The sequence below is a fragment of the Lithobates pipiens genome, unplaced genomic scaffold (genome assembly GCF_037356315.1).
Source record: "Lithobates pipiens isolate NorthernLeopardFrog02 unplaced genomic scaffold, aLitPip1_a1.2 Scaffold_23, whole genome shotgun sequence".
Taxonomy (NCBI): Eukaryota; Metazoa; Chordata; class Amphibia; order Anura; family Ranidae; genus Lithobates; species Lithobates pipiens.
In genome coordinates this window covers 73,577,835-73,587,142 of record NW_027507785.1, presented here as the reverse complement: position 1 = coordinate 73,587,142, position 9,308 = coordinate 73,577,835, and positions in this window count along the sequence as shown.

Here is a 9,308-nt window from a genome sequence, read left to right as displayed (position 1 = left end):
CCCCCCCCCCCCCACTTCAAGGCACAGCAGTTGATTGACAGCCTCATCCACATGTTTCTCTGAGACTGTGTAGAGAGGGGGGCGTCCTTTCCCTCCACTCAGGTCTCAGATTACACTCAGCTCCCTGCTCTATGTTGCGCAATAAGTGACATCAAATCTCCGCCCCTTGCCTATAGAAGCTCACAAATGCTGGGAAAATTCTGTACTTTGAGGGGCTGTAAATAAACAGGGACAACTTATGTAGGAGTATTTGTTTCTGCTTCGTATTTAATCTGAGGCCAGTTACTTTGCTGGGTATATCAGAGTTTACAACCATTTTAAATGACCGCCCAATGCACTAAAGCAACGCACCTGTGTTGCGACCTCCTGAAAAAAAAAAGGGACATTTGAGGTGTGTTTAAATATGTGGTCCTTAAAGAGTAACTGCACTTTTGTTAAAAAATAAATAAATCTCCCCTCTGGGTGATCTATGTACATTGCCTCATCAGTACCACGTCATCCGTACCCATCAGCGAAGCAGAACAATTACCTGTTTGCAAAATTTTATAGTAAGATATGAAAAACGTTTTTGGTTTCTTTTCTACATTTTTCGGTCTTTTTTTTTTGTTTAGCAAAAATAAAAACCCAGGGGTGATTAAATACCACGAAAGGAAAAACTTTGTGTGAAAAAAATTATAAAAAATGCATACGGGTACAGTGTTGCATGACCAGGCAACTGTCATTCAAATTGGCACTGAAAATTGGCCTGGGCAGGAAGGGGGTATACGTGCCCAGTAAGCAAGTGGTCATCAAAACTTTGTTGCAGTTTCCTACCTTTTGTTTGAAGGAATAGCTTTTTGTCTGTGTGCATATGCAAAGTGAACCACTATAGGAGTGATTTTATAATTCTTAATCATCTGCTGCACCTGCGGGGCTTTTAATGAGGAAAATTGCAGGGTCTGTATCCCTTTTTAGATGTGATTTCCCTTTTAGGAGTATCTCACCAAAAATGCAATTTTTGTTGCAGGGGATGTTCAAAATAGAATTTGTATCTTAGGGCAGATTTCTGGGAAAATAAGTAAGCCAATCACACAAGCAGGAAATAACCTATCTGGGGGGGTATTCTGTACACCATCTGTGTACAGAAGTCCTCCAGGTGACCATATTGCATTTCACAGAAAATGACAGCACTGCAGATTGAAAAGGAAAGGTCATTTTTAATAACATTCAATTACAATATAACTTTTGTCACAATTGTATATGCTATATTGGGGTCCCCCCCCCACAAAAGTGAAGTTACCCTTTAATAGATATTTGCATACCTAGAAAATTTTGTTTAATTTCGGATGCGTTCATTAGGTTGATAATTTTTATTTGTTTTCATTGTGGAGGTCCTGTTCGTTTTTAGGCTTCTTTTCATATATTTTTTTTTTATACGGGTGGATTTGAAAAGTTTTCCAACCCAACTGGTATAACTTCTGATGGATCCAAATTCATTGAGAATAGCTGTGGTTGTTAAGGATGCGGCGGGCACCTGCTCCTTAACAGCCATGACTCGGCAGGGATTTCCTGCTGACAGCAGAATGTAAACAAAACAAGTGCAACTTTTTTTTTTTTTTAAGCGAGGGGGTTCCCTCCAATCAATACCAGGCCCTTCGTGTCTGGTATGAATTTTGAGGGGAACCCCACACCAAAATATAAAATGGCATGGGGTCCCCCCAAAATCCATAGGTCTGGTATGGATTTTAAGGAGAACCCCACACACAAAAAAAAAGGCGTGTGCCCCCCAAAATCCATAAAACACCCATATGGAGAGGAGCTCACCCCCCTCCCACCCCACCCTGCCAAAGCACCTTGACCCCATGTTGATGAGGACAAGGGCCTCTTCCCCACAACCCAGGCCCAGTGGCTGTGGGAGTGCAGAGGGGTGACTTATCGGACCAAGGCCCCCCCCCCCCATGAATGAGTACAAACACAGTTTGTCCAAAAAATGTAGCCCTGAAGAAGATCTAACATCAATCATGATAAACGCCGACATGACTGGGGAGCACCCCCATGTTGACTTGTCATCTGGCGAGTGATGGGACATGGGATAGTCATGTTTGGCGGGCAAAATGCTTTTTTTTTTTTTTTTTGTCTTGTGGGTTGATGTTCATTGTAAATGATGTTGGATCTACGTCAGGGGACATTTCTCTGGGTTTTGAAATTCTCATATTCGGGATCTGGAGTCCAAAGAATTCAAAGAGTCTTGGGTGGCCTTTAACCCAGTGTCCAGGTCAGGGATCCTCAAACTACGGCCCTCCAGCTGTTGTGAAACTACACATCCCATGAGGCATTGTAAAACTCTGACATTCACAGACATGACTAGGCATGATGGGAATTGTAGTTCCTGAACAACTGGAGGGCCGTAGTTTGAAGACCCAGTGTCCAGGTCTTGGCAGAGACCAGCAGGGTGTGTGTGCAGATGTCCACAGCCCTTCTAATCAAAAAGAGACAGGTGTGCTCTACCCAGGAGAGCGTACTCCATGCTGGAGTCGGGAGGTTCTGTTTCTAGAGGACTGAAAGGAATTGAGTCAAGACGGCTGAGCGAGTCCAGAGAACTTGGAGGTCTGAGGAGAACTGAGAGTGAGACTAGGGAGTGAGCCCATGCAGCAGGGAACTGGAACTAAAGAAAGCTGGCAAAGGCTGGGGTATGTGAGCACAGGTATGCTGTTAGTCAGCCTGCAGGACCAAGCCATAAGGCCTGAGCAACAGTGCTGCAAAGAGAAGGAGCCAGGAGGCTTGGTATTATTTTAAACTTTTTCTTGTTTCTGATTGGAATGCTCTATTAAGCTGAAACCCCTGCTTGAGAAATCCTGATGTAAGGAACTTTGGTTTATTTTTTAATAAAAGTGGGCCATCAAACCCTGAAAATGCACTTACTGGTTGGTGTAAACTTACTAAAAAGCTCTACACCGTTGAGCTAAAGCTGAATTCCAGGAATTCAGCTCCTTTGTTAAAGAATTAAAGCACAGTCTGAGTCAAGTCCAGCAAGGTGCATGACACCTCCTGGGCTTAGCTCTATTATTTAAATCTGGCAGCTTTATAGTACTCCTGGAAGACGGCAATAGCTGTAGTACCAGGAAAGCAATGCTGATCTGCATCTTGAACGGGAGAGTCACTGCAGCTGCTATGCCCACCCCTCCCCTCCTCCTGCCCAATCCCAGAAGCCTTGGTATTACGTGAACACATTCATAAAATACAAAAGCTTCTGTAAATAGGAAGGGGAGGGGGCAGGCATAGCTGCTGTGTGTTTACTTCTTCTCAGAGACTGAGAGACTCCAGTGAAGCAAAAAACCTGTCAAATGTAAATATTAGAGATCAGCCCAGGAGATGTCATGCAACTCCTTGGACTTAATGGATTACTAAATCCAATAACAGTAAAATCAGTCTGTATATACAGGAAAACATGCTCGTTATACTCACTGTGGAACTTAAGGAGTTAACCCTCCGCATTGTGTAAAAAAAAAGCTGTTTGATCCTGACTTCTCTGATCCTCCCCTTGTCTCGCTGTCCCCAATCCATCTGCTGATAGAGAACAGAGCCTTGAGGACACTCTGTACATGCTCAGTTTGGTGTGTATTGCTAGAGTTTTTTATTTATTTTTTCTTGGGTGGGTGCATCTAATCAGCACAGGGCTAATTGGCACTCTCCGGGCAGAGGGTCAGGGGTCCTGCAGCCTCATAGGACAGTCAGAATAGAATGAAAACTCCTCGTACAAGCTTTAACCAGACACTGATAGACGTCACAAGACTGCCATATACTGCTGAGAAGGTATTTAGCAGTTTATATTTACTAAAATAATTGCGTTTCCATGTCCTGTGTACTGTAGGAGACAAGATTATACTGAATGCAGGCTCCTGGGTTTAGTAACACTGTAAAAAGTGAGGTAAAGCGGCTAAATTCCTGGGAGTTCAACCTCCCCAAAGACACACCCCAGTTTACAGATGTGCCTTGATGTGGAAATGTGGCTTTGCATGCAATTACAACATAATGCAAAAAAAAACTTGAGTCGTTTTTTTCGTCGGCTAGCTTGGGGAACGCTTGTACTGCCCTACCCGTGCGCACCTTTCCCCATTTTGCTAGTTTTTTTATGAACTACCGTAATTATTGCGAATAAAAGCAACAAACAGACAGCAAAAGTCCACAACTGTTTTATCATTTTTATTACAATACTTTAAGCAGGCAGTACATTTTGTTCAATAATTCAGACTTAAAAATAACTGCACCATAGGTTTAATAGTTTTAATTTGAACAAAAAAAAAAGAAAAGAAAATGAGAAATTCGGACGGACTAAAGGTTTTGGTCACCTGATTAATCTGCATAGATACAGCTCTCAAACTTGACAGAGCTCAAAAACTTTTTTTAGACCGATACTGATTCATGTGCAAGGAAATGATATAGATTATCTATCTCAACCCAATAAACACTTTTTTCCCCATCTATGTAATTATTTACTAACATTACTAAAATTAAAAGAGCTTATCTATTGTATTCGGTTACATTTTTAAGACTAATGCCCCGTACACACGAGAGGACTTATGTCCGACAGACTTCCAAAGGAGTTCCGCCGGAGTTCCGACGGAGTTCTGACAGACTTTTCGGCCGAACGGACTTGGCCACACACGATCACACTAAACTCCGACGGATTCGAACGTGATGACGTACGACCCGACTCGAATAAGGAAGTTCATAGCCAGTAGCCAATAGCTGCCCTAGCGTCGGTTTTAGTCCGTCGGAGTAGCATACACACGAGCGGAGTTTTCGAAGGGGACCGGGTCCGGCGGAGTTCCTTCGGGAAAATTTGAAGCATGCTTCATTTCTAAAGTCCGTCAGACTTTGGCGAATCAAAAGTCCGTTGCAGCCCACACACGATCGGATAGTCTGACGGACTCGGTCCTTCGGACTTTGGATGTTGAAAAGTCCGCTCGTGTGTACGGGGCATAAGGCAGCCCACATTTTATTTTTTTTCTCTCAACAAGCGAATTGAATGAAAGAAAACGCCTCGATTCTCCCATTCAATGTGGATAGGGGAATTCTTCCCACTATGGTATTGTATTTTGAAAGTGGGGAGCCATCAGAATACAATGATCAGCGTTGCTACAGCCAGCGTCACAGATCGTTGTGGAGAAGAAAAAAAAACAGGCTGGTTTTACACAAGTCAATCAACAGATTGACTTGTGTACAACCAGCCTCCCCATACATGGATCGAAAGTCAGCCAATCCCTGCTGAACTTTAATCCATGTATGGCCAGCCTAAATCTCAACTTCAGACTTAAAAGTTTACATTGTAAAGTGCCACGTAAACTGTTGGCGCTATATAAATCCTGTATAATAATAATAATAATAATAATAAGAGGGCCTGTGTTCAAATTTTAAAATGAATAGTGTTATGTCCAGAAATCTTAACTTTTAGATAATAAAAGTACAGATACCACAGCAACCAATCAGAACTTTTTATTCTATATTCTACATAATGAAAGAATTTGATTGGTTGCTGAGGACCATAGCAATTTTAGGATTTGTGCAGACAACCGCAGTGTGCATGGTCATGTTTGATTTAGAAAAAAAAAAAAAAAGTGCACACTATTTTAACTGCGATTTAAGTTTTGCATTTTAAATCTGTTTTAGGTGCTTAGTGGTCACTGTACAAATATTAAAAAAAAAAAAAAAAAAAAACGAAGACCCCTTTCACACTGGGGCGTTTTTCAGGCGCTTTGGCGTTAAAAAAAAAGCACCTGTAAAGCGCTTGAAAGAAGCTGCAACTGCAATCCCAATGTAAAAGCCCGAGTGCTTTCACACTGAGATCCCTTTCACATTGGGGTGTTTTTCAGGCACTTTAGCTTTAAAAAAAAAAAAAAAAGCACCTGTAAAACTCCTGAAAGAAGCCGCAACTGCAATCCCAATGTAAAAGCTCGAGTACTTTTTACACTGAGGCGCTGCGCTGGCAGGGCATCAAAAAAAAGTCCTGCAAGTAGCATCTTTGCAGCGCTTTTGGAGTGGTGAATACACCGCTCCTAAAGCGCCCCTTCCCATTGAAATCAATGGGAAGCGCCTGCAAAACGCCTGAAAAGCGCTTTTGGCAGCAGAATTTTGTGGGTGCTTTTAACCCTTTATTTGGCCACTAGCAGGGGTTAAAAGCACCCCAATAGCGCTCTAAAAATGCTGGCAAAGCGCTGCTAGGTTAAGCGGCACTTTGCAAGCGTTTTTCGGGTGGTGACATTGTGACAGGGCTCTTAAAGCACTTTGGCTTTCACATTGTGATTGCAGATGAGGCTTCTTTCAAGCGCTTCACAGGCGCTTTTTTTTAATGCTAAAGCGCCTGAAAAACGCCCCAGTGTGAAAGGGGTCTAAGGGCTTTTTTACACCATGAAGTGCATCTGAGTACGTGTGCCCTTTTGTGCATTCCTGTAGTTCCCATTTTAGGGCCGGCCATTCATTTTAATGGGTAACCCTGTGCATAATAAATGCGCAAAAAAAAAAAAACTAAAACCAAAAGGGGGTTGCAGGTACAATTGCTAAAAACCAAATTGAATGGTGATGCAGTGCCATGTATTTTGGTGGACACGAATGCACGTTCCTTTGCTAAATGTATGAGGGTGCCATTAGGGAATTAATGCACAAGCAGCAAATTTTTTTGCGGTGTGGGAAAATGCATGATAGCGCACGCTTTCCCGTGCCACACTTGGTGTAAACAAGCCCTGAAAGCTTAATGAAATGGAATGTAAAAGTAATTCCCGTTTGTCACCGATTGCAGGATTAAAACAAAACTGCAACTTTACAGTTGGCAAAAAATGAAAAGAAAAATATAAATGTAATGCTAACATTTCTGTGATCACTCCCTTGCTGTGTACAATGGGGGAGATAAACTAAAACTGGAGTGCAAAATCTGGTGCAGCTTTGCATAAAAACTGGTCAGCTTCCAAGTTTTACTGTCAAAGCTTAAAAGAGAAGTAGATTTTTTTTTTTTTTTTTTAAATACTACCTAGGTGGCTGCAGCATTGGTCTGATACTGCATCTGTCTCCTGCCCACTCTAACACCGAGAACTGAGTGATCAAACACTGCTGATTGCTTGGTTCTCAGTACTCCATCAGCAGAGAGCTAGTGACTGTCAGTTGCTGGCTCTATGCTCTGCTTCGCTTCCTCTCCTGCCCCCGCTCTCACTGGCGGGCTGGGCTGTGGAGCGGCTGGCTCAGGCATTCAAGTGGGTCGTGATCTTTCCCCAGGTTGGACCAGGTTTATTGATGTCAGCCTATAGTGGGCCTCAGCCTGCTGTCTGCGGAAAACAAGTCACAGGAGTGCAGAACAAACTGCACCCCTGTGATCCACAGGCAAAGTACAGCCAAACAAGCTTTGGCTGTACTTCTCCTTTAAGGCCCCTTTTACACAGGTTAGATCTGTTTTTCTCAGTAGGGGATTTGACTGCCGATCCCCTGCTGAGCGGGTGGATGACAGGTCGGTGTCACTCCGCTAAAGCGGACACTAACACAACCCACTGTTCTCTTTTGGCAGTCTAATGTAAACGGACCAGCTGTCAGATTTGGAGGGAAGTGGGTGTAAATGGGCACAAGTTTGTTTACCCCTGCCGCTCCATAGAGGAGAATGGAGGGTCCAATCGCGTCCGCCTGAAAATCACAGGACGTCAAGATCGGACCGATCATGTAAAAGGGGCCTATTTGAACATGTTGAAGTTAGAAGCTGATTGGCTAGCATGCACAGCGCCACCAGATTCTGAGTTCTCCAGTTTAAGTGAATCTCCCCCCATGTGTGCATCCAAAGACTACCAATAATCAAGAACTGCAGTGCATTGGCTCACAGGGAGTTCCTTGGGATTCTGTTATCACAACGTATTCCTCTATAACAGTGTTTCTCAACTCCAGTCCTCAAGGCGCACCAACAGGTCATGTTTTCAGGTTTTCTATTATTTTGCACAGGTGATTTGATCAGTTTCACTGCCTTAGCAATTACCACAGCCGTTTCATCTGAGGGAAATCCTGAAAACATGACCTGTTTGGGCGCCTTGAGGACTGGAGTTGAGAAGCATTGCTCTATACAGCAAAATCAAATATTGGTCCATTTGCGTCCAAGGCCTGGTTGGTCCCATTTAAAGAGATTGGATGGGGCCCATGTGTCAAAGGTATCACCATGGATGAGGCCTATTTGTCATCATAAAAGGGTCCCCATGGCTGAATGCAACGCACAATGCAGACCACAGTAATTTGTAAACAAACATTTCCCAAATCTAACCATATATGCATTGTATCTTTTGTATATATGCTAAAAAACATAAGTAACAAGAAAATAAATATACAGGATTCATGTCATGTACAGAGGATATAATTCTACCCATAAAATGTTTACATTCCTAAATAAGTTAATACACAGTGATAATATGACAGTATGGCATATGATACACAAATATCCCTTGCAAGCTATAGGTCACTAACCTAAGCAAATCTTAACACATCCTGGAAAGATGAAGAAGAGGGGAAGAATCTGGTCAACTTGGCAAAAGGGAAGCTTATTTGGTCATGAAAAGTTCTTCATTCCTATTTGGGAAGACTTGTATAAAATATGAAGGGAAATTGCAGGAAAAATAGTAATTTTCAACTTGATCAAGACTCGTTCTGCATTCCAACAAGGAAGGGTCTCGTAAAGAACCGTGTGTTCCTTGTTACACTGTTTGGAGTGCTGGGTGGGCTTAAGTCCGACTAACAACCTGTTACTGTTCTTGGAGTATGAATGTATTCTATAGTCACAGCACAATAACAGGTTCTACCAGCAGATGGTGCTGCAGAGCAAATATTTATTTGCAGTTCCTTTTTCTTTATCTGTTGGGGACAGCCAGTTACACAACAGGAAGGGATGAATTCTGGTGGGTGCACAATAGAGACTTGTATCTGTTCTTGAGATAGCTTGGCTGGAAACATGAGGTGTGCAGCTGGGGAAAAAAAATATTTATAAAAAAGTGCTAATGTGCAATGGCTTACTGCAGTCATACGTTTGCATTGAATAGACTATTCCCCATATTGAATAAGGCAGGGCTCGACAAACCCCGGGCGCCAGATCGCATTGGCGACTAGAATTTGTGATCTGGCGCCTGGGGCAGCACAGCGGGGGTATCCTGTCTCCTTCCACCCCCCCCCCCCCGGCGTGATCGTGTCGGGCCGCGCCGCCGCCGGCCGGTAATTGAGGCCGCGGCTTTGAGGCCTTCTGTGGTCCTATGTTTAGTTCTGTAATCTGGCGCCATCTAGTGGTGGCTGTTGGTATGACAGCCAGCGATGCTAAT